The sequence below is a fragment of the Lithobates pipiens genome, unplaced genomic scaffold (genome assembly GCF_037356315.1).
Source record: "Lithobates pipiens isolate NorthernLeopardFrog02 unplaced genomic scaffold, aLitPip1_a1.2 Scaffold_16, whole genome shotgun sequence".
Classification (NCBI taxonomy): Eukaryota; Metazoa; Chordata; class Amphibia; order Anura; family Ranidae; genus Lithobates; species Lithobates pipiens.
In genome coordinates, this window is record NW_027507748.1 from 356,173,941 (window position 1) to 356,199,680 (window position 25,740).

Below are 25,740 nucleotides of genomic sequence, written 5' to 3' on the forward strand. Positions count from 1 at the left end.
CCCTGTCGCTTACCAGAGCATCTCACAATTCTTGATAGTCTGGGGCTTCTGTAAAAAACAGTTTGTGCTTTTTTTTTTTTCTTTAATAATAATTTAGTAATTATGTCTGTTTTTTTTTAAACTAGAAGGGCTATATAAATGTCTGACTTCATAAACCGGAATCATTTATTGTTTGTGCTCTCTAGATAATAGGGTGCTGTGATATGCTAAGAAGGCGTGGACACATTCTTTCTGCTTAGAAACACTGCTTCACACTTTATTCTTCCACCTTTTTATCACTGTCAGAGCTGTGGAGAACATGTAAATATGTAATTCAGTCATGCACCCATTAAAAGAGTCATTAAAATTAAATACTGCCAGTATAAATGCCAGGATCTGTCTTTATGTTAACTTCCTCCAATTCCCTGTATAGCAGCAGAATGAAAGATGGAGGGCCAAAAAAAATTCCGTCAGTTGCATTGCATTTTACAGTGCTTTTAATCTAAAGGCTCGTACACACTATAAGAAAATCAAGCGAGAATTGTCATCCAAAGAACTTTCGTACAATTTTCGTATAGTGTGTTCGCAACTTTCTACAGCCGATTCCGACCTGCTGAAAATTTCCGAAAGGACAAGCCCTACATTCTTTCTTGTATGGGAACAGAATGAATGATTTTTGCTTAATGTGTATAGTTTTTGTATGATTTTCCGTACAGAAATGAAAGACTGCGCATGATCAGAAACAATAAACAACAACAAAATAAAAAGCCTTTGTCGTACGAGAATTTTCGTACAAATTTTCTTTCATCGGTTGCTGTGAAACAATGAGGAAAATCAGACCATCATTTGCCCGATTTTCTTATAGTGTGTACCCCACTTAATTCTGGAGATGCACGCATTGATTTTTATCTGATCCACCATTCAGTCAAATCATTTAATTGGCCAGGTATCAGAAATGACCACTCCATACATCACCAATGGCAAACTTGCCAGATTTCACCCGATCACTTTAAATTTCCAAAGTCAAGTACAGTAGAAGCCGCTGACTTTTCTCTGAAAAGGATTGTTTTGTGCCCCAGGAAACAGTTTGCTTTATTTTAACCTGGAAAGACAAAAACAACACTTCCTCTGACTTAGGATCAAATGAAACAATATAAGGACAATATCTTGAGCAAATGCTTGCGCAAAATATCAGATTGTGCCAACCCATTGAATCATTTTAATCTTTTATTCTGTTCTGTGAAATCAGTCAAAATATGACAAAAAAAATGTCAATAATTGTGAAAAGATCATTATTTCTTAGATTAATTCAAACTGTGGAAATTCTTCAGCAGTTCAGCAGGTTAAACAGTCAGATTGAGGCATGAATGCCAAATTTTACACTCATGTATAGCTAAGTAGCCATAAGGGAATAGTGACCTTACCAGTAAACTAATGACATTTTTAGGCATTTTCTTTTCTTTTTTTTCACCTAGTGATCTGTCCAGTAACACACTTCCGGTCTTAGGGTGCCTGCACTCTGGATGGAGGTCCAATGGAGACACCATTGGAGATCAGCATTGTCAGTCAGTGGAGAGGGTAGCATTAGATGCAATAGCAGATTCGGAAATTAAAGTCAAACTTCAACTAACACATTTTGGGCTGTTTACAGCTACAGTTTTTTTTAGGATAAAGGTTTTGCATATGCTTTATATACAAACAAATAATTGCACTAGTAATACACAATAAAGTGCAGTGCATAGATAAATAACTTAAAAAACTCTAAACAGTTAATGTGCAAAAAAAAGTCCTTATGATGAATATTTAATATATCAAGTCCAAGTGAGTAGAGGAACATAATTAAAAGAATCCACCACCAAGTAATTGCGCAGAGCTTCCAACAAAATGATACTTCACACCCAGTGAGCAAGGACGCTTACCAGATGGAGTGGAACACCTATTGCTAGGATGGTCAAACAAGCAGGCAGAATATCCTTCTGCGGGGTGTACAACAGGAACTCCTCTAATGCTGCGTACACACGATTGGACTTTCCAGCAGACTTGGTCCGGCGGAATCCGACGGACAATTCGATCATGTGTGGGCTCCAGCGGACTTTTTTTCCCCAAAGTCTGACAGACCTAGAAATAAAACATGTTTCAAATCTATCCGACGGACTAAAAATTGGGAAAACCGTACGTCTGTGTGCTAGTCCGACGGACCAAATACGACGCAAGGGCAGCTACTGGCTACTGGCTATTGAACTTCCTTGTTTAGTCCCGTTTATGTCATCATGTTCAAAACAAACGGACTTTCGAACGGATTTAGTCGTGTGTGGCCAAGTCCCCTCGTTCAGAAAGTCCGTCGGACCTCCGCCGAAAGTCTGTTGGACCTCCGCCGAAAGTCTTTTGGACCTCCACCGAAAGTCCGTCGGGAAGGCAATCGGACCTAGTACGTTGAAAAGTCCGGTCGTGTGTACGTGGCATAAGATATCTCCAGTATGGAACCCTCTCTGTAAGCACACTCAGACAGACTACAGCGGGGATAATGCAGTCAAATAATAGTCATTAGGAGATAAAGGAACTCCAATAGTGTGATACCATGTGGATAATTTATTGAAAAAACCCTTTGGCATTTTGCAAATTTTTCAATAAATTGTCCGAATGGTATTAAACTATTGGTGTTTCTTTCTCTCCTTATGACTATTATTTGGCTGCATTATCCCTGCTGCGGTCTGTCTGAGTGTGCTTACAGAGAGGGTCCGGTTCCATACTGGAGATATCTTAGAGGAGTTCCCGTTGTATACCCGGCAAATGGATTTTCTGCCTGCTTGTTTGACCATCCTAGCAATAGGTGGTCCACTCCATCTGGTAAGCGTCCCTGCTCACTGGGTGTATCATTTTGTTGGGAGCTCTGCACGATTACTTAGTAACATCTGACATCTTTCTTGGTTAACAGAGTTTTTTAAGTTTTTTATCTATGCACTGCACTTTATTGCGTATTACTAGCGCAATTATTTTTTTGTATACACTGTTTTCCTTGTTCAACAGGTTAGCTTCAGGCTCCGTTCACACCTCGGCGGTTTTGGATGTTTTTCTGCTCTAACCCTCAGCTCTAAAAATGCCAAGACAAATCCCATTAATTTCAATGGCCCCTGTTCACATCTGAGCATTCTGTCGCCTAAAGCAAAATGCCCGTCGCTCAAAAAAGTACATGATATTCTTTTTTTGGCAGATTACAGGCATTTTAATTATTTTACATTGGTGACCTTTTGAACTCAAAATGCCTGTACAAAAACACTGCAAAAACCCCTGAAAAAAAACATCTGAAAAACGCCTGTAAAATAGCAATGCCTAGATGTGAATGGAGCCTTACAGTTAAAGGGTAACTCCACTTCGTAGGGGAAAAAATAGCAAATAAAGAAAAAATAATATAGCGCATATGCTGGCGACACTAATCATTTTGTAACTGAATGTTAATAAAAATTACCTTTCCTTTTCAATCTGCAGCCAATGTAATTTTCTGAGAATGCATTGCAATATGGCTACCTGGAGTTTTCTGTACACAGAATGTGTACTGACCACGCCCCGGAAACATAATTTCCTGCTTGTGTGATTGGCTTACTGATTTTCCCAGAAGTCTGCCTAAGATACAAGTCAGATTTCAGGCATCCCTTGCAACAAAAAATTATTTTTTTGAGCTATACTTTCAATAGGAACCCGTCTAAAGGGATGCAGGCTTAGCAGATTTCCTCATTAGTGTCCTGTAGCTCCACACCTGACAGTCAACTATGAAATTCCCATTAGACCTACTCAGAACAGGGGCACAGAGAAACACAGGGATTTCTTCAGAATAACAAAGGGTAGGCATCTGCAACAAGTTTGTTATAATCCTTTCATAGTACATTGAACACCCAGAGGGGAATATTTTTTTCTCAACAAAAGTGGAGTTACGCTTTAAGTTATTTACAACCTAGGGCACCTCCTACTAATTTGTTAGTGCAGATATAAAATTGTGGTATGGGTTCCAGCACATATACAGTGGATATAAAAAGTCTACACACCCCTATTAAAATGTCAGGTTTCTGTGATGTAAAAAAATGAGACACAGATAAATCATTTCAGAACTTTTTCCACCTTTAATGTGACCTATAAACGGTACAACTCAATTGAAAAACAAACTGAAGGGAGGGTGAAGTAAAAATAAAAAATAAAAAATAATGTGATTGCAGAAGTGTGCACACCCTCTTATAACTGGGGTTGTAGCTGAGTTCAAACTTAAGCAATCACATTCAAACTGATGTTAAATAGGAATCAGTACACACCTGTCATCATTTAGAGTGCCTCTGATTAACCCAAAATAAAGTGCAGCTGTTCTAGTAGGTCTTTCCTGACTTTTTCTTAGTCGCATCCTACAGCAAAAGCCATGGTCCACAGAGAGCTTCCAAAGCATCAGAGGGATCTCATGGTTACATAGTTGCATAGTTAGTCAGGTTGAAAAGAGACACAAGTCCATCTAGTTCAATCATTGAAAAAAAAATACAATCCCACCTATAAATGTTAGTGCCCAGTTATATTGTGTACATTTAGAAAATAATCCAGGCCTTTATTAAAGTAATCTACTGAGCTGGCCAGAACCGCCTCTGGAGGGAGTCTATTTCACATTTTCACAGCTCTTACTGTGAAGAAACCTTTCCGTACTTGGAGATGAAAACTCTTTTCCTAAAACAGTGCCCCCTTGTTCTCAGTATTGACCGTAAAGTGAATAACTCAATACCAAGTTCACTATATGGACCCCTAATATATTTATACATGGTGATCATATCCCCCTTAATCTCCTCTTCTCAAGAGTGAATAAATTCAGTTCCTCTAATCTTACCTCATAGCTGAGCTCCTCCATGCCTCTTAACAGTTTGGTTTCCCTTCTCTGCACTTTTTCCAGTTCCCTGATATCCTTTTTGAGAACTGGTGCCCAAAACTGAACTGTATACTGCAGATGATGTCTTACTAATGATTTGTACAGGGGAAAAATTATATCTTTCTCTCTGTAGTCCATACCTCTCTTAATGCAAGAAAGGACTTTGCTCACTTTGGAAACTGCAGCTTGGCATTGCATGTTATTATTCAGCTTATGATCTACCAAAACTCCCAGATCCCTTTCCACCATTGATTCCCCCAGTTGTACTCCCCCTCTCATTGTTAAAAAGTATCAGTCAGGAGAAGGGTACAAAAGAATTTCCAAGGCATTAGATATACCATGGAACACAGTGAAGACAGTCATCATCAAGTGGAGAAAATATGGCACCACAGTGACATTTTAAAGAACTGGACGTCCCTTCAAAATTTATGAAAAGACAAGAACTGGTCAGGGAGGCTGCCAAGAGGACTACAGCAAATTTAAAGGATCTGTAGGAATATCTGGCAAGTACTGGCTGTGTGGTACATGTGACTACAATCTCCCGTATTCTTCAGAAGCCTTTTCTTACGAAGAAAAACATCCAAGCCCGGCTAAATTTTGCAAAAACACTTAAGTCTCACAAAAGCATGTAGGAAAATATGTTATGGTCCAATGAAAACAAGGTTGAACTTTTTTGGCCATAATTCCAAAAGATAGATTTGGTACAAAAACAACACTGCACATCACCAAACAAATACCATATCCACCGTGAAGCATGGTGGTGGCAGCATCATGCTTTGGGGCTGTTTTTCTTCAGCTGGAACAGGGGCCTTAGTCAACAGAGAGGCAATTATGAACAGTTCCAAATACCAGTCAATATTAGCACAAAACCTTCAGGCTTCTGCTAGAAAGCTGAACACAAAGAGGAACTTCATCTTTCAGCATGACAACGACCCAGAGCATACAAATGAACAAATTAATGGCTTTGCCAGAAGAAGATTAATGTTTTTGAATGACCCAACCTGAGCCCAGACCTGAATTCCATTGAAAATCTGTTGGGTTATCTGAAGAGGGCTGTGCACAGGAGATTCCCTTGCAATCTGACAGATTTGGAGTGTTTTTGAGAAGAAGAGTGGGCAAATATTGCCAATGCAAGATGTACCATGTTGATAGACTAATAACCAAAAAGACTGAGTGCTGTAATAAAATCAAAAAATGCTTCAGCAAAGTATTAGTGTAAAGGCCCATACACACGATCAGACTTTTTGACAACAAACATGCAAATTAGCTGTTTTGGAGCAACATCCGACTGTGTGTACGCTCCATCGGACAAACTTTTTTGGTTTTCATCAGACTTTTGTTGGCTGTGCGAACGGACAAACTTTCTGGCAACAAAAGTCAGATGGAGCAAAGTCTGATCGTGTGTACAGAAAACCATAGGACGTTTGTACAAAGTACAAACAGGCATGCTCAGAACCAATGCAAAAGATCAGACAACAATACAGAAGTTGACCAAAGGTGGCGGTAAAGAGCAGAAAAACCACATGATTTGGTGAAAGTTGGCTGAAAAAGTCCTGCTGTGTGTATGCAATACAAGTTCAGGGCCGACGCCCTTTGTACAAAAATCCAAGGGAAAGTTTGTACAAAGTCCTATCGTGTGTATGAGGCTTAAGGGTGTGCACACTTATGCAACCATATTATTTTTATTTTTACTTCCCTCTACCTAAATATTTCAGTTTGTTGTTCAACTGAGTTGTACAGTTTATAGGTCACATTAAAGGTGTAAAAAGTTCTGAAATTATTTATTTTTGTCTGATTTTTTTTACATCACAGAAACCTGACATTTTAACAGGGGTGTGTAGAATTTTTCTACTATCTACTGTACAGTATAACAAGATCTGTATATAATTATAGTATAGTATGCCTATGTACTTGTAGTGGTGGGCTCCTGAAGAGCATGGTCTATGTGTTTTTCAAAGTCACATTTTACCCAAACTACAGTTTGGTTTGGGTCTATTTGCCTAAATTAGATTTCTGTGTCAGTCTGACTGGGCTGTAAGATGTTCAGCCTTGGCCACAGGGGGCACTGTCTCTTGTGGCAGGCGTGGAACTATGGTCACGTCAGGCGCTTAAGTTACTCTCTTTTGGAGCCAGGTCAGTAAGAATGGCCCTCTTGCTGTGCCCTCTGGGAGAGTGTATTTAAGAGACGGACATCACGTAGTTTGGGGTCCGGTCCAGTATGATGTGCTGATTACATGGTCCTGGTCCTCCTGACCAGCCCCCGGGAAAGCTATGGCCTGGAGTGCAGATCTACCTGACTTGAATGCCTAGGGGCTGGCTAGTCCAGGGCAAGGAAACTAAAGGAGGATTCTGAGGTGGATGGGTGCCGTCTCCAGTTCGGGAGAGACCCAGTCTACTTCAAGCATTCCAGGGGAGGACTCTTTAGAAGAACACCATGTACAGGTTGGTTTTCTTAACAAGAGCCTGGAAGGGCTGGAGTTACCGAGAGAATCCGGTTTTGTGGATATCGCCAAGCAGGCTGAAAGATCCAGGTATCCTACAAGTGTTCTACAGCTTAGTTTCCCTACATGTTCTGCAGCAACGTCTGTGACAAAGACTTGTTGGCTGCTAGGCCTTGTAAAAGAGGGACTGTCCATCCAGCTGCAAATGGCTATTCTCTGGATGCAGTCAAAGTAAGCAAGTTCTTTAACCTTTTTGGACTTTGACATTGAGAGTACCTGAACTTCCTTTCCAACCCTCTGATCCCAAGTTAAAAGACTGTTCAATGGTTTAAGTTTGCAAATAAAATCCATTCAAGTGGATCTATTGTCAGTCTCAAGGTACTGGGTCATCTACCACGGGACATTCCCTAGACGTGCAACAAGGAGAGTGGAAGGTAACAGTAAGCCCAAAAATAACCAGCAGCTCCTTCGGGGGTTAGTGCTACATACTGTATGTGACCACTGGGAAAATAATACATGTAACTCCCAATGACAGGTCTGGGTTAACTAATGGGATAGACAACTGTCCAGGCCTAGGTAGAAAGCCATATTGTGAATGAAAGAACAATGGACTTGGCCTTAAAAAAGCTAATATTCTCATTGCATTCATGAAACAACCGCTAGGGAGTACAAACTATATAAAAAAGAATATATATGTGATGGTAATTGTCATTGTAATGCATCTCATTAGATATTCAGTGGATTGAAAATAGAAGTCTCTTTTTGCTCAGCAAAAATTGAGACAATTTAAATATCACAAATTTTAGTCAGCATTTGTCAAACTCCACTTACTGCTGAGTTTGTAGTTTATCTTTCTGCAAATGTCAAAGGATCTACCGGGTGGATATTATTATATTTTATAATACCACGAACATAAGCAACAAAATTAGTGTATTTTTGTGAGCTAGTGTTTGACCGAAACCGCCCAAAGTAGAGGTGAAAGCATATCCCTGTTCCCAGAGCATGGGGTGCAGGGTTATCCTGATTCCAATCCAGATGGCTAGTAAATGTAAAGAGGAAAAGGATTGCCACTACTCCCGACCAGCCCGGGGCTTAGCCTATGACTATGCCCAGTGGGTGGGGCGAAATGCATCAGAGTGTGGGGTTTGGTGGAGACATGTAGGCTGAGGCAGCTCCATATTGTTTATTCCTCTGAGCTGGTCGGGAGTAGTGGCGATCCTTTCCTCTATAGATCATCTTAATGTAAATATGTTAGACTTACTTTTCAAACTTGCACCATTTTTCTTTTGACCTTTAAAGGGGTTGTAAACCCTCAAGGTTTTTCACCTTAATGCATTCTATGCATTAAGGTTAAAAATCTTCTGTAGTGCAGCAGCCCCCAAGCCATGCCCTTTTCCTTACCTAAAACCCAATTGTTCCATTGACGGGAACGAGCACATCAGCTTTAGCCGCTGTCTCGGGTCCTCATTGGATAGATTGATAGCAGCACAACCATTGGCTCCTGTTACTGTCAATCAAATCCAGTGATATGCGAGCAGGGGGGGTGGGGTCAAGTCCTGCTGGCTGTGTCAATGGACGCAGCAGCAGGACTCGGGAGCACGCCCGCATGAGTGTCCCCTTGGAATGCGGGTCTCCAAGGGGGCACTCGATGCAGGGAGGAGCCAGAAGAGGACAATCAGGGGCCACTCTGTGCAAAACCCTTGCACAGAGGAGGTAAGTATAACATGTTTGTTATTTATTTATTTTTAAAAACCAAACCTTTACAACCCCTTTAAGATCTTGCTTGTATAGCCTCCCATCCTCTCCTGTACAAGCTAACCCTTTCTCAAAACCAGCCAGAAGGATATAGGTCAGTGATGACGAACCTTGGCACCCCAGGTGTTTTGGAACTACATTTCCCATAATTCTCTTGGACTGCAGTGTAGTTGAGCATCATGGGAAATGTAGTTCCAAAACATCTGGGGGCCAAGGTTCATCATCACTGATATAAGTCATCAAAGATTGCCCCACCCAGAACTGGTCTTAAGGGGAGGATTTACTAAAACTGGAGATTGCAAAATCTGGAGCTGCACGGCATAGAAACCAATCAGCTTCCAGGTTTTATTGTCAAAGCTTAATTGAACAAGTTGAATTTAGAAGTTGATTGGCTACCATGCACAGCTGCACCAGATTTTTTACTCTCCAATTTTAGTAAATCTCCCCCACAGTCTCTGCTGTTTGATCAGTTACTGAGTGTACAGTCTAGGACCAAAGATCAGAGCCAGTTTCCAAAGCTGGAAATAAAGAAAAAGTAAATAAATAAGGTGGATGCAGCATTGGTCCCCCGGAGCCTCAGCGGTGAGAAATATGATTTCAGAACTCTGTGAGCAGAGAGCTGCAGACTGTCAGTCACAGCTCTCTGCTCATCTCCCTCCTCACTCATTGGAGCGCTCAGCTGTGGAGGGGGTGGAGTGGATGTCTCAGGCTCCAGAATTTATTCTCGTGATGACGCGGTGCCTGGACTGCTTTTGGTGACTTTAATCCGCTCTCTTCTAAAATGGGTCACAAGAGTGCAAAATGAACTGCACTCCTGTGACCCACAGGAGAAGTACAGCCAAATAAGCTTTGGCTGGACTTCTCGATTAAACAGATGTAGAATAGGATGAAGCTCTTGCTTGTTCTTTGTGTGGTAATATTTTCACAAACACTGACTGACTGCAATATGCATTTGAGGGGGAAATTCACAAAAACTGGAGCAGACAGAATTTGCAATGCTGTGCATGGTGACCAATCAGCATCTATCTTCAGCTTGTTCAGTTAAAGGGGTTGTACAGGTTTGTTTATTTTTTTAAATAAAAATACCAAACATGTTACACTTACTTTCTCTGTGCAAGGGTTTTGCACAGAGCAGCCCAGATCCTCCTCTTCTGGAGAGCCCCGTCAGTGTTTCTGGCTTCTCCCCTTCATCAGGTGCCCAAACAAAAAGCCACTTTTCCAGGGGGGCACCCGTGCGGGCTCCCTCCTGAGTCCCACTACTGCGTCCAGTGACATAGAGACTGGGCCCCATCCCCTGCTCCCTTATCACTGGATTTGATTGACAGCAGCAGGAGCCAATGGCTCCTGCTGCTATTAATCTATACAATGAGGAGCGAGACAGAGGCTGGAGCTTGTGCACATCACTGGATTGGATCGGACTCATTTAAGAAAATGGGGGGTTTGGGGGGGAAGCTACAGCACAGAAGGTTTTTAACCTTAATGCATGCAATACATTAGGGTGAAAAACCTTGAGACTTTACAATCACTTTAAGCTTAAAAGTAAAAGCTAGAAGCTGATTAGTTGCCATGCACTGCTGCTGTAGATTCTGGTTGCTCTAGTCTTAGTAAATTCCCCTCAAACTGTTTATTTTATTAGTTTTTTTGTGTTACAAACTTTTAGAAAATCAGTCTATGTCTTTCAACTTTCTGGTCACAAATTGCTTTGTTTTTTTTGTAGAGTTGGCCGGTAAACTAGTACTAATAAACTTATGTCTCAGTAACAAAATATTTCATATAGTCTGCCAAATAAAATTAAAATGAAAGAAAACTGTATATACAAATTGCCCACTCCAACTCTGATATCCTCAAGGCAAAAATGTGCAAAATTCTGGCAGTCCAATAATAAATAACTAATAAACAACAGGTACTTCGTTTACATTTAATTCAGAGAGCATTAGTGGTGGTGTCTTCTAAGGACCCCTTTCTGGCTTCCTGCCCTTTCTCACACCCGGTCATGGAGGAACCCTGTCGTCTTGTTTGTTTGTTTCCATTAGATAGGGATGGGGGCAATTGACCTTACCAGGTCACCGCTTCATTTAAAGTCCCAGCGTTTTCTTTTTTCCTCCATGGAGGAACCTATGTCATCAGACACAACATGTTGAAGTGCCCTAAGAACTGCAGGACTTTCCGCTCGGTCCAGGTTCATAACTCAAAAAAAAAAAAAATCCTAAACTAGCTTACATAAGAAAAAACTTGAGGGTGACTTCATTGTCTAATCAACTTTGTGAGAAGAGGTGACAGAGACCCCTTCAGACTTGGAAGGGGAGGGGGGAAGGGGTGTTCAGAGCAGGGGTTAGCAATACGTTGATCATGATCTACCCATCTTGGCCAAGTGAGGCCAAAAATATGAATGCAATCCATACACTTGGGGAGAACCTCTGGCGGAATCTAGGATGGACCTGGGGGGTCCTGTAGATGATAGGCTCAACAATGGCTAGCAATGCCAAGCTGCTGCTACAAAGCAAACAGAATATTGACATGCATTAAAAAGGGGATTAACTCCAGAAGAGATAAAACAATAATTCTCCCGCTCTACGAGACTATGGTCTGGCCGCACCTAGAGTATGCTGTCCAGTTCTGGGCACCAGTCCTCAGGAAGGGTGTACTGGAAATGGAGCGAGTACAAAGAAGGGCAACAAAGCTAATAAAGGGTCTTACTTATGAGGAAAGGTTGCGACAACTGAACTTATTCTCTCTGGAGAAGAGACGCTTGAGAGGGGATATGATTTCAATATACAAATACCATACTGGTGATCCCACAATAGGGATAAAACTTTTTTGCAGAAGGGAGTTTAACAAGACTCGTGGCCACTCATTAAAATTAGAAGAAAATAGGTTTAACCTTAAACTACGTAGAGGGTTCTTTACTGTAAGAGCGGCAAGAATGTGGAATTCCCTTCCACAGGCGGTGGTCTCAGCAGGGGGCATTGATAGTTTCAAGAAACTATTAGATAAGCACCTGAACGACCACAATATACAGGGATATACAATGTAATACGGACATATAATCACACGTATAGTCTATGGGACTCGAACATTCGAAATAAAAAGTGCTAATTTGAATGTCTAATAAGCAAGATATTGTCCTAAAAAGGGTTTGGGGACCCGGCTCCTGCCCCAGGGGACATGGGTCAATGGCAAAAAATGCATTTTTTTTCGGGAGCACTGATTTTAATGACGATTAAAGTGAAAAAAAAGTTAAATATTCCTCAAAAAATCATGCCTGGGGGGCATCTATAGTATGCCTGTAAAGTGGTACGTGTTTCCCTTGTTTAGAACAGTCCCTGTACAAAATGACATTTAACGGAAAAAAAGTAATTTAAAACTGCTTGCGGTTTTAATGTCATGGCCGGGTCCGTAATATGGATCAAAATCATTGAGAAAAAAATGGCATGGGTAGCCCCCCCTGCCCCTTACCAGCCCCTTTGGGTCTTGTATGGATATTAAGGGGAACCCCGTACCTAAATTAAAAAAAGGAAAGGCGTGGGGCCCCCAGGCCCTATATACTCAGAACAGCAGTATACAGGCGGTGCAAACAAGACAGGGACTGTGTAGGTTTGTTGTATTAAGTAGAATCTGTTTGTAATTTTGAACTGGTACATTTTTAAAGTGTAGCTCCAGTCAAAAATCTATTTTTAAGCTTTGTGGAAAACATAGGGAAGGGTTATCACCCCTGTATCATTTTTTTGTCCGTCAGTCTTTTTTCATCTCACTTCCTGTTGTCTCCTTCCGTTTGCAAGTAGGAGAGACGTTTGTAAGTTGGATGTTTGAAAGTAGGGGCCTACCCTATATGCTCTGCAGAAATGTGGGCCTAAGGTGTTGGTGTTGCCACAACACTGTAAGCCCTCAAAGTGACTCTTGGTGGGCGCTGGAATGCCCTGCCGTGAACGATTATATCAAGAATTGGAATTACATGCCATTGTTGAATAGTGGTAGAAAAATTGGGCCTTTGGTGGTTGTGGTGGTGGGGCTGGTGCAACAACACTATAAGTCCTCACAGTTACTCTCGGTAGGCGCAGGAACGGGCCCTCCTGTGAAATATTATATCAAGAATTGTAATTACATGCCCCTGTTAAACAGGGGGTGAAAAATTGGGCCTTAGGCTCTGGTGCTGGTGCCACGACACTGCAACCTCTCCCATATACTCTAGTTGGAGTGCAGGAATAAGCCCTGCTGCAAAGCATTGCATCAAAAATTGTATTACATGCCCCTGTTAAACAGGGGCTGAAAAATTGGGCCTTAGGCACTGGTGCTGGTGCCACGACACTGCAACCTCTCCCATATACTCTAGTTGGAGTGCAGGAATGAGCCCTGCTGCAAAGCATTGCATCAAAAATTGTATTACATGCCCCTGTTAAACAGGGGCTGAAAAATTGGGCCTTAGGCACTGGTGCTGGTGCCACAACACTGCTACCTCTCCCATATACTCTAGTTGGAAAGCAGGAATGAGCCCTGCTGCAAAGCATTGCATCAAAAATTGTATTACATGCCCCTGTTAAACAGGGGCTGAAAAATTGGGCCTTAGGCACTGGTGCCACGACACTGCAACCTCTCCCATATACTCTAGTTGGGGTGCAGAAATGAGCCCTGCTGCAAAGCATTGCATCCAAAATTGTAATTACAAGCCCCTGTTAAACAGGGGCTGAAAAATTGGGCCTTAGGCACCGGTGCTGGTGCCACAACACTGCAACCTCTCCCATATACTCTAGTTGGAGTGCAGGAACGAGCCCTGCTGCAAAGCATTGCACTCTAATTATATGCACCTGTTAAACAGGGGGTGAAAAATTGGGCTGGTGGCATCACCCAGAACCAAAAATGTTCTTCCAAGATATCAGCGGGATCATTGAAGAGGAAGAGGATAGTCAGTCAACATAACAGGACAGTCACTCAGCATCAGCATAGGCAGTCTTGAAGGGATGTGACATTTCAAAAAAATTATTCGGTTACATCAGCTTCAGGTGCTTGGTAGCTGGTGGTGATCCAAGATTGATTCATCTTTTAGAAGGTCAGTTGATCAACCTAGTCAGTGGACAGGTGCACCCTGTGATCAGTTACAAAGCCTCCAGCAGCACTGAAGGTGCGTTCCGAAAGAACGCTGGATGCAGGACATACCAGTAGCTCAATTGCATACTGTGCAAGCTCTGGCCAGTGACCCATCCTCAAGACCCAGTAAGCCAGAAGATTTTTGGTAGGAAAGGTGTCCAAGTCTGACCTTCCCCCTAGGTATTCCTGCACCATGTAAATCAGACGCTGGCGATGGTTGCTGGAACCGATCATATCTTGGGGCTGCGGACTAAAAAATTGTCTGAACGCATCGGTCAGACGGCCACCTTCTCCACCGCTCCTTCTGTGACTGACCGAAGCCTCAGCAACATGTTGTCCAGGACCAGGAGTTTGTAACCTCCCAGTCTCTGAGAACGCGTTGCACAGACCTTTCTACAAGGCCTCCCGGATATGTCTCATCCTCTGCTCCCTCTGCAATGGCAAGATAGGTCTGCAACCTTGCCCTTGTACCGTGGATCAGGGAGAGTGGCCAGCCAGTAATGGTCTCTCTTCTTGATCCAAAGAATACTTCCTTCCGCAGGCTTTGCAGGATCAGGGAGGTCATGCAGCGTAGGTTAGCTGAGGCATTTGGTCCGGAGTCCTCTGAGTCACTAAGGACAACATGATCCGCAGCCACCTCCTCCCAGCCACGTACAAGTCCACGGGTTTCTTGGGACTGTTAATCATCCCTAAAAGACTGCTGCTGCTGATGCTGAGTGCCAGGCTGCATCTCCATGCTGACACAAGCCTCCTCCTCATCCTCTTCCTGTGCAATGGGTGGGACAGCAGGGACACTGTATGGATAAAGGGGGCCTTGAGAGGCAAGGAAGTCCTCCTCTTCCTGCCTCTGTTCTGCCTCAAGTGCCCTGTCCATTATTTGATGCAGTGTGTGCTCCACCAGGTGGACAAGAGGCACAGTGTCACTGATGCATGCACTGTCACTGCTCACCATCCTTGTGGCCTCCTAAAATGGTGACAGGACAGTGCATGCATCCCTGATCATGCCCCACTGGCGTGGTAAAAAAAAAAACGATCTCCCCTGACCCTGTCCTGGTGCCATAGTTGCACAGGTACTCATTGATGGTCGTCTGCTGCGTGTGCAGCCGCTGCAGCATGGCCAATGTTGAGTTCCACCTGGTGGGCATGTCACATATAAGGCGGTTCTTGGGCAGGTTCAACTCCTTTTGGAGCTCAGCCAGCTGAGCACTGGCATTAAATGATCGGTGGAAATGCACACAGACTTTCCTGGTCTGCCTCAGGACATCCTGTAAGCCCGGGTACCTGCCCAAGAACCGCTGCACCACCAGGTTAAGGACGTGAGCCACACAGGGCACATGGGTCAGTTGTCCCTGTCGGAGGGCAGAGAGGAGGTTGGTGCCATTGTCGCAAACCACCATTCCTGGCTTAAGCTGGCGTGGTGTCAACCACCTCTCGGCCTGCCCCTGCAGAGCTGACAAAATATATGCCCCAATGTGGCTCCTGTCCCCCAAACAAACCAGCGCAAACACGGCATGGCATCTTTTTGCCTATGTACTTGCGTAGCCCCTTGAACGCCTACGAAGCACCGCTGGTTCCGAGGACAAAGCACTGGAAGAGGCCATGGAGGAAGAAGAAGAGGAGGAGGGGGTGGAGGAGAGAGGTGTGTCACAACCAGTAGTAGCATTTTGGAGGCGTGGTGGTGGAACAACCTCCAACACTACTGCACCTTGTCCTGCATCCTTCCCAGCTGTCAGAAGAGTGACCCAATGGGCCATGAAGGTTAGGTAACGTCCCTGTCCATGCTGGACCATGAGTCAGCGGTAATATGCACCTTACCGCTGACTGCTCTGTCCAGCGAGGCATGGACATTGCCTTCCACATGCTGGTAGAGAGCCAAAATCACTTTCCGTGAGAAAAAGTGGCGTTTGGGGACCTGCCACTGAGGAACCGCACATTGCACAAACTCACAGAGGGGGGCAGAGTCTACCAACTGAAAAGGCAGAAGTTGAAGTGCTAGCAATTTAGCCAACCTAGCATTCAACTGCTGGGCATGTGGATAGCTGGGAGTGAACTTCTTTTGATGGTCCAGCAGCTGGGGCAGGGAAATTTGCCTGCTACAATCGGACGTGGGTGTACTGCTAGCAGAGTGCCCGCAAGTACTTGGCTGTGACACACCTAATTCTACACCTTCATTCCTCTCAGTGCAGGTTTCAGAGAGGATTGAAGGTCTAGTGGGGTTGGAGATCTCAGCTGATGAGGAGCAAGGAGAGGTCCGCTTTGTTCTTTGGTGTGGGTCTTTAAGGTACGCTTGCCAACGAGCTGCATGGCAGGTCAACACATGTCTGGTCAAGCATGTGGTGCCCAAGCGGCTGTTTTGGCCACGCGAGATACGCTTGAGACATATGTTGCAAATAGCAGCGGTGTGATCTGATTCACCGGTCTCAAAAAAGGCCCACGCCAAAGAACTTTTGGAATAACACACAGAGGCAGCGCCCTGCACAGGAGGAGCTCTGCGGTGTGATTCAGTCGGTGTGCTGCCCCTAAGCTGGCCCCCGGAGGGCATCCTGCCTCGTTGGAGATGTGCCTCCTCCTCCTCCTCTCTCCTATCAGGCACCCATGTGGAGTCAGTGACCTCATCATCCCCTCCCTCTTTATCACTGGAGCAAACCTGGCAGTATGCTGCAGCTGGTGGAACACAACTGCCAGATTGCTGTTCTTCTTGAGCATCCCCTCTCTCTGTGCTGACGCTACTGCCTTCCTCTAGCTGTGTATCATCATCAGATCCTTCAAAACGCTGGGAATCCTCCTGGAGCATGTACCCAACACCGTGCTCAAACAGTTCGGGGGACTCCTCAGGAGGACATGGTGGGTCTAGGGAAGGAGTGACTTATGATATTGAGACGAGGGAAGAGGACGCGTTGGCAGCTGCTTTGCTAGTACCCTGAGCCTGGATGAGAGAGGATGAGGAGGATGAGGAGGGCTTGGTCATCTACTTTACCAAGTCTTCGGCATGATGCGGCTCAACATGTCCAGCTGCCGAAAATAAGGACAAGCATGTCCCATAGCCACGTGCTTATCCACGACCAGCACTGTTGTCTCTAGACACAGAGCCTGCTTGCCCTCTTTTATTGGCTTGTGACTGTCTGCCTCTCCTTGTTGGCCTTTCAGACATAGTAATGGCCTGCAAGGAGATGGGAAAACCAGCAATTGGGTAGTGTATACTTTGCAGGAGGCACACAACACCTACTTTAACTCCTGCAGATGCCTGTATTACAGAACACCAGTTATAAAGGGTAGCTTCAAGTGTATATTGTGCTGGAGGCACACAACACCCACTGTAAATGCTGCAGATGCTTGTATTAGAGAACACCAGCAATAAAGGGTAGCTACAGGTGTATACTGTGCTGGAGGCACACAACACCTGCCTGTAGCCAATTATGGCTCTCCTCGCTGCCGGCGCTGTGATTGGCCAAGCATACGTGGTCACAGTGCATGCTTGGCCAATCACGAGCCAGCAATGCACTGTGATGGCACAGTGCATTGTGGGCCGTGAGCGCCACACTAATTTGGCACGAACGGCCCATAACATTCGGTATTCGCGTTCGACTCGAACACCAAGCTCATCCCTATACCTTATGTCACCAGCTCTTGTTCTTCACCTCATACCAGTCTGCCAAAACTTCAGACTCCCTTTTCAGAAAGGTAGAGCTTCACACTGCCAATGCTGTTGTCAGTGTCACTTTTAGGAGCTCCTCCAAAAGGCACAGGCATTGGTATTTGGGTGAAAGATCTTTTTCATATGCTTTGTATAGATCACAGCTGCTCTACTTATGCTGCATTACTTAATCATGACCCTTGCACTCCACATTACCTGATCCTAACCCCTGCACTCCATGTTACTTAATCCTGACACCTGCACTCTGCGATGCTTACTCCTAACTTCTGCACTGTTATAAGCTACTGATCTCTGTGTTGCTTACTTCTGACCTTTGCACTGCCCCAACATACTGCTGACCTATGAACTCTGAGTTACAAACTTTTGACCTCTTCAATTAGTGTTACTTTCTTCTGACCCCTGTACTCTGCATTACATATTATTAATACCTAAACTCTGCATTAGTTACTACTCACTTCTGAACTCTTCAAGCATTCCTTCCTTTTTTTTCCTTTTCATTTTTTCTATAATAATTTTCATTGAGAATTGTCTAAGAAATACAAAAAATAGAACAACAAAAGGGCACACCCCATAGGGGGGACCAGACCAATGTCACGAAATTCTCTGGCCCAACAAAAAAGAGCCAAGAATAGACAGCCAATAATACATTAAAAAAAAACAATAAGTGAGAAAAACAAAACATAACAAAACGAATAACGGGGGGAGGAGGGAAAACAGCTCCAATTATAAGATGGACATTCCTTAGTTTAAAAAAATAAATAAATAATAAAAGCGCTGCATGCTGGTGTTCTTTGATTCCCTCCATGTTGTTCAGGTCGATCTCCAATTTCCAGGGTTGACTACCCCTGACCTAGAGTATGCTTGCAGTTAAACCAGCATTGATATCAATGAGATCCTGAGGTTATGATTCATGCCTGGAATTCCACTTTAAAGAGGAAGTAAAGGCTAAAAAAAAAAATACACCCTGCAAGGCAAAGGCATAATGAGCTAGTATGAATAGCATACTAGCTCATTATGAATAACTTACCTGAGAACGAAGCCCCCGAAGCAGTCCTCCGTCTTCATGTCCGCCGCTGCCATGGATCCCGGAGTGACTTCCGGGTCTCGCTGCTCCGGAGCAGTGATTCGCCAGAGCAGCGATGACGTCACTCCAGCGCATGCGCACAGAAGCCGACACTTGCGGCATATCGCCGTGATCTGAAGCATATCGCCGCGATCTGCGGCCTGCCCAGTGCACCTGCGCCGCAGTGGCTGTCTTCGGGTAAATATCTCCTAAACCGTATAGGTTTAGGAGATATTTCTTGGACCTACAGGTAAGCCTTAATCTAGGCTTACCTGTAGGTCAAAGTTGGTTGTAAGGGTTTACAACCACTTTAAGGACTAAATTCAACAGTACATGGTTTCAAAATGTTCAATATTAGGTGCCTCTTGCAATGTTTTGCCAGAAACCATGGTATTATAACTCCTGGGCCCACAGCTTAAGAGTTCCTAGCTATGCCTCTGCTGCAATATAATGCCAGGAAGAATGAAATAATATTTAGCGTGAACAAGAACAGTAGAGAACTTTCTGGACAGGAATGATCTCATTCCTCCAGGCTAGAGTTTTGACTGCAAAACACTAACAAGGTAATTAGAGATGGCAATAAATCCCACAGGAGAGGGGCAATTTGCTGCAGAAAGATTGTCTTACCAGAAATTACTCCCTAGAGATACAGCATCTATGCTTGGGGAAATATCAAAGATGAAATGTTTCGAATGGATCAGACACATTTAGTACTAGTTTAATAATGACAGTGAGCAGTCTAACTCCCATACTACAGGAATGTTTTAATCTCTGCTTTATGACCCCATATTGTTTCTCACAGAAATTGTACTTTACTTGGAATTTGCAGGATCCACATGACTATAATGTGCCTTGTGCAGTAATATTTGCCTAATGAGAGACATATTGGAAAGATAAATGCACGCGCCTTCTATGCTTCTTCTGCTTGTTTTAACAGGGCAATCACACGTATGAGACTCAGTGACACAATTTGTTCTATTATTATAGTCTTTGTAGCAGTTGCCTTGTCACTGTGTAGGCTTTTAGTGAGCAGTGAGTCAGCGTATAAGAAACCTGTACTTAGAAACAACTGGGGCAAACTGAGTGATTATACATACTATAGGTGGCAAAAGCATGCAACGTTTGTTACTGCAAATCTTTTTTGAGTACCACTGCTATGTCTGTGTGTTTGCTGTAAATGGGTGCAGTGCCTAAAGTTACCTATTGACCCTATATGGTAAGTAACAGCTTAATAGCCCAGGTATTTATTTATTTATTAAAGGTATTTATATAGCGCCAACAACTTTATGCAGAGCTTTACACATACTGTATATTCACATCAGTCGCTGCTCTCAAGGAGCTTACAATCTAACGTCCTTAACTCACATTCATACACACACACATACTAGGGCCAGTTTAGGAAGGAGCCAATTAACCTACCAGCATGTCTGTGGAGTGTTGGAGGAAACCAGAGTACTCTGAAGAAACCCAAGCATGCACAGGAAGAACATGCAAACTTCAGGAAGGTAGTGCCATGGTTGGGATTTGAACCAACAACCCTAGTGCTGCCAGGCAGAATTGCTAACCATTTAGTCACTGTGCATGTCTAGGGCATGCTGGGCCAATGATGTCACTGGGTGGCACGCCCCTTAATATATTTAGCGGCGGGTGGTAAACGGAGCTGTAAGTTGGTGGGAGCCAAGCCTCGGGTGCAGACTTTTTATTTTTTTTTGTGCAGTCCGGTGAGTGGGTGAGTGGCATTCATCGTGATTGACACTGGGTTTACTTTGGGGGGACATTTATTAAATTTTTTCCCCTAAAAAAGGACTTGTCAAATACTTTCCCTGGGTTTTTGTTAGCCAATTTGTTTGGGTGAATGAATAGGAGTACTATGTATGGAGGGGGGGGGGGGGCATCTGGAGTCCCCCTTGTTCAAGGGGGCCTCCAGATTCTGATAAGTCACCCCCTGCACCCCCACAACCACTGGGCCAAGTGTTGTGGGGAAGAGGCCCTTGTCCTCATTAACAATGTTTTTTTAATACCAGATTTTCTTTTGTTTAACATTCTGCTGTCAGCAGGAACTCCTGCTGAGAGCAGATGAGTTATGGTTGTTAAGGACACCACAGGTGCTGTCTCCTTAACAACCAGCTATTCACTGATCAATAAGGATGCCAGCGGGATCCCACATTAAAATACCACAGATTTTTTCTACTAAAATACTGCATCACTTCAAGAAATAGCACATGCGCTATTTTAGTAGCGTTTTTTTGTAAATTCCCCCAAATTTTTTTGAAAAGTGATATGAGCTATTTTACCACTGATCTTTGAATTGATAGATAACATTTCATGGATTGAGCCCATAATCACATAACAGAATGCAGTGTTCAGGAGAAAGTGTTTACTTGAATTGATGGTCAGTGCTTGGTTCCCCTAAACCACTGGTGATTAGTGCATCCTAAAATGTTCTTGGGCAGTGGTAAGTTCCTCCTTAAATTGTAATTCCTCTTTTGTTGAGAAAAAATATTCCACTCTGAGTGATCTAAGTACCATATTTATCAGCGTATAACACACGCCGGTGTATAACACGCACACCAAGTTTAGGAGGGAATTTAAAAGAAAAAAACTTTTAGGAAGGAAGTTTAAGGAAACAAACTTACATTTAAATGCCCATCAATGCAGCCTTATCAGTGTCATTTGCCGCCTTGCATTGCAGCCTTGTCAGTCATTTGCAGCCTTGTCAGTCGTTTGCAGCCTTACATTGCAGCCTTCCATTGCAGCCTTGTCAGTCATTTGCAGCCTTGTCAGTCCATTGCAGCCTTGTCAGTGTGTTTGGCGTTTAAAAATGGAGCCGCCAAGATACAGAGAGGATATCCTTTGTATCTCGGCGGCGCTCTGTAGTTCTCGGTGGCTTTCGGGTATTTTCGGCCACACTCGGCCGTTCTCGGCTATTTTTGCCCATTCTCTGCTATTTTTGCCCACACTCGGCCATTCTGGGCGGCTTTCGGCTTGTGGCCGAAAATAGCCGAGAATGGCCGAGTGTGGCCAAAAATAGCCGAGAACGGCCGAGTGTGGCCAAAAATAGCCGAGAACGGCCGAGTGTGGCCAAAAATACCCAGAAGCCACAGAGAACGGCAGAAACAGCGGGGGATCAGCGTATAACATGCACCCCCGATTTTCCCCTGATTTTAGGGGGGAAAAAGTGCGTGTTATACGCTGATAAACACGGTACATTGCAAATATTATAACATCCTTTGTTGCAGCTTCCTACAATTTGTTATTCTGAAGAAATCACTGTTTGTTCTTCTGTGTCTCTGTGTGTGGATCTAATGGGAGTGGTTTCATAATTATCAGTCAGCTGTGCAACTGCAGGGCACTAATGAGTAAAGCTGCTAGGCCTGCATCCCTTTTAGATGTGTTTATATTGAGAGTATCTCACCAAAAATTACATTTTTGTTGCAGGGGTGCCAAAAATCTGACTTGTGTCTTAGGCAGACTTCTGGGAACATTGGTGAGCCAATCACACAAGCAGGATATTATGTTTCTGGGGAATGGTTAATACACATCCTGTGTACAGAAAAATCCAGGCAGCCATATTGCAATGTATTCTCAGGAAATGACATTGGCTGCAAATTGAAAAGGAAAGGTAAAATTGGTGAGCCAATCACACAAGCTGGAAATTATGTTTCTGAGGAGTGGTCAGTACACATTCTGTGTACAGAACAAATCCAGGTAGCCATATTGCATTGCATTTATTGAAAATTACAGCAGCTGCAGACTGAAAAGGAAAGGTCATTTTTAATAACATTCAATTACAATATGACTTGTAACGAAAGTCGGAATGGCTTACCTAAACAGTGGTGGTCAGCGACTGCTTCAGCATTAGTGGTCAGTGCTTCCTATAGCATTCATTGATGGTAACTTTCCCCTGCAGTATTGGTGGTCATTGTCCCCTTCAACAGTTATCAGTGCTCTATGCAGCATTGGTATCTGCACTTGCCCCATAGATGGTCAGTGCTTACCCCTCCAGCACTGGTGCTCAATGCCTCCTGTAATACTCTTGGTCAGTTCCACCCTGTAGCATTGGTGGTCGGTGATCACTGCCTTCTCCATCAGAGCCCATTTCATTGGTGGTTAGTAGGAGATTAGAAAAACTTACTTACTTGAGAGAAACTGCATCTTGAAGGACCCTGCACTGTTAGGCTGGCTACACATTATACAATTTTTTTGTGTTTAATTTCCTTTAGATTTACTTGTAGTGTAAGGGCCAGCCTGATTGCATACAATTTGAAAGTCTTTACGTTTGACCTCATATTATATGATTTTGGTAAATCTAAAGGAAAATGTTATTTTTGTATTGTAATGTGTAGCCAGCTTAGGCTTCCTGCTCCTAGGACATCCCTGAGTGCCATAACTATGTAGATGGAGTCTGGGGGAATATCTCTCCACCCCACGTGCCTGCACTTTCTGACTGCCTTAAAGTCCTGACATTTGGTCTCTATCCTACAATTTTTTTTACAGATTTTATAAAATGTTTGGTAAAAAAAAAAAAAAATCTTTATAGTAGAAAGAGACAGAGCACAGTTAGTGACATGTACATAGGGCAGTAAAAATGATTCTCTTCAGACAGAGCTGTCCCTAGACCTGGGGCACTGGGCAGTAGCCTTCACTTCTCTAGGAAGGGTTCCCACAAGATTTTAGAGTACAGTATATCTGTGGGAAATTATGCTAATTAAGCCTAATGAGCATTTGGGAAGTAAGGACAGAAAGACCCGACTGGCAATCAGCATTCCAGTTCATCCCAAAGGAGTTTAGTAAGGTTTAGATCTGTTTGGGGAAAGCTACTACAATTACTCTGCATACAACTCATCAAATCATGTCTTTATGAACCTGGCATAAAGACATAAAGACACAGCCATGCTGGAAAAGAGAACAGCATTCCCCAAACTGTTGCTACAAAGTTGGAAATCTAAAATGTCCTTGTATGCTGTAGCACTAATAGTACCCTTTACTGGAAACACAAACACAAACACAATTATATGGAAGGATGTTCCAATTCATGTGGATATATAGGGTAATTCATTCTCTATGAAAGCACATTGCTTGTGTTGTTTGTTATTCACACATAGTGCATGGGATCCTTTAAAAAAATAGATTTTGAAGATGAAAAAAGAAATTTTTAAGGGTGCAACTCAAACCAATAAAGTACTAAGCTGAAATGTTTCGTAATGTGTATACAATATTTAAGCGCAGGCATTTTGATTAGATATACTGTTTTTGCCATCTGTATGTGCACTTATCATCAGTTTAAGTACTAAGCATGATTTGAGCAATCATAAAAAGCAAAAACAAGGTGCATTCTTTTATTTTTCAGGGCGGACCGTGGCACAGTTCAGGTATATGTCACAGATAATGGAACCAGTCTGCAAATGATAAATCCTAGAGGTCTTATCCTCCCCAGAGTATGAATGGCTTTTCAGTATGATTGGCGAGACGTAAGGAGTTGTTCCTATGCATTCTGAGGCATGGACAGTAGAGGGCAGTACTGCATTGTAAATTAAATTTATGAAAGTCTTTGGTAGAGACTGGGCTGGGAATAAATTTGCCATGTTTATGCTGTCTTTGTTTGGTTGTAGCATTTCTGTTTTATTCAGGTTAACAGCAGATCATATTAATAATAATCATATTAAGCAATAGGTAAACAGGAGCATATTTATCAATACTTGCATAAGCATATAACCTTGTATACCAATGACCGAATAACGGAAAGGGTGACAGACCTTAAAAGGTACCCACAAAAGATAACTCTTACCAAATTCACCTAAAAACATACTGGGGAACATACGTAATTCCATGACATAAATAGATATTCCCAGGTTAACCAGTTTTTTCAAAAGGAAACAACTGTTCATAAGGTTTTTTTTAGATTATTGCGTTTTTTCAAGATATTGGTGTCAGTGATGTCTGCACAAGGCATCAAAATACAATCATGCATGTTAATGCTGTAGTCTCTCTATAGAAAGATCATACAGTGATTGTATATTCTGGCAAGCAATGTATTTGCTTGACTTCATTGGGAGGCTGCCAATATGCATAACCCCAATAAATGCTTTAAAGGGACTTAATGTTTCTGTGTCTTATTCAAAGAGCACAGCTTTTATGGATACAGTTTATTTTTGTGGATACAATAGAATCTTGGTGCCTACTTTTCTTCAAGTTGACTGAAGGACACATAATTCAGGGACATTTGGGTTATTCTGCCATCTACAAAAAGTTTTGGACACTAGCAAACACAAACATAAAAACAGTGACCAGCCTCATAAAACAACTCCAATTCACAGGACACCTCTGTTTTGTAACAATGCAGAGCTAAGAGTGTGATCATAAATGGCCACTGTGCCACTTAATGGACTGTAAGAAAAAGATTTTACAGTAAGTACAAAATCCTGTTTTCCATTTCAATCCTTGAGAATATTTGTGATGTCCAAAAGCAGTCAAACTGAGGAATGGCCGCACACAGCAAACAAACTGCTAACAGGCTGAACTATGAACAAACTAGGGGCTACCTGCAGGTCAAACAGCAGCCTGAAGGAGCCTATACCCAAAGCTGGCCTAAATATCCACTTGATAAAACTTAAAGAATGCGTGAACAGACGACCAGACAGCAGACTTGCAAATCTGGGAAACAGTTGACTAATGTTGAAAAGCACAAGAAGCACTCACACACCTAGTAGAGTGTGCCTTGGCAATAAAGGGTGGAACCCTGATCCTTAATAAGCTTGAAGCCATTTCCCTTTTATTGGGACCATCAGGAATGACAAAAGCAGAACCAGTCTTTCTAATGAAAACAGTGGCTGCAGGGTAGACACATACAGCTTGAACTAAATCCAGACAA

At 43.1% G+C, this 25,740-nt stretch overlaps 1 protein-coding gene across 2 annotated transcripts in view; it reads right to left on the reverse strand.

Annotated features, from left to right (window-relative positions):
* Nucleotides 1–25,740, reverse strand: part of RIMS3 (regulating synaptic membrane exocytosis 3) — a 234,914-nt gene that overhangs the window by 12,851 nt on the left and 196,323 nt on the right. The window lies entirely within an intron of this gene.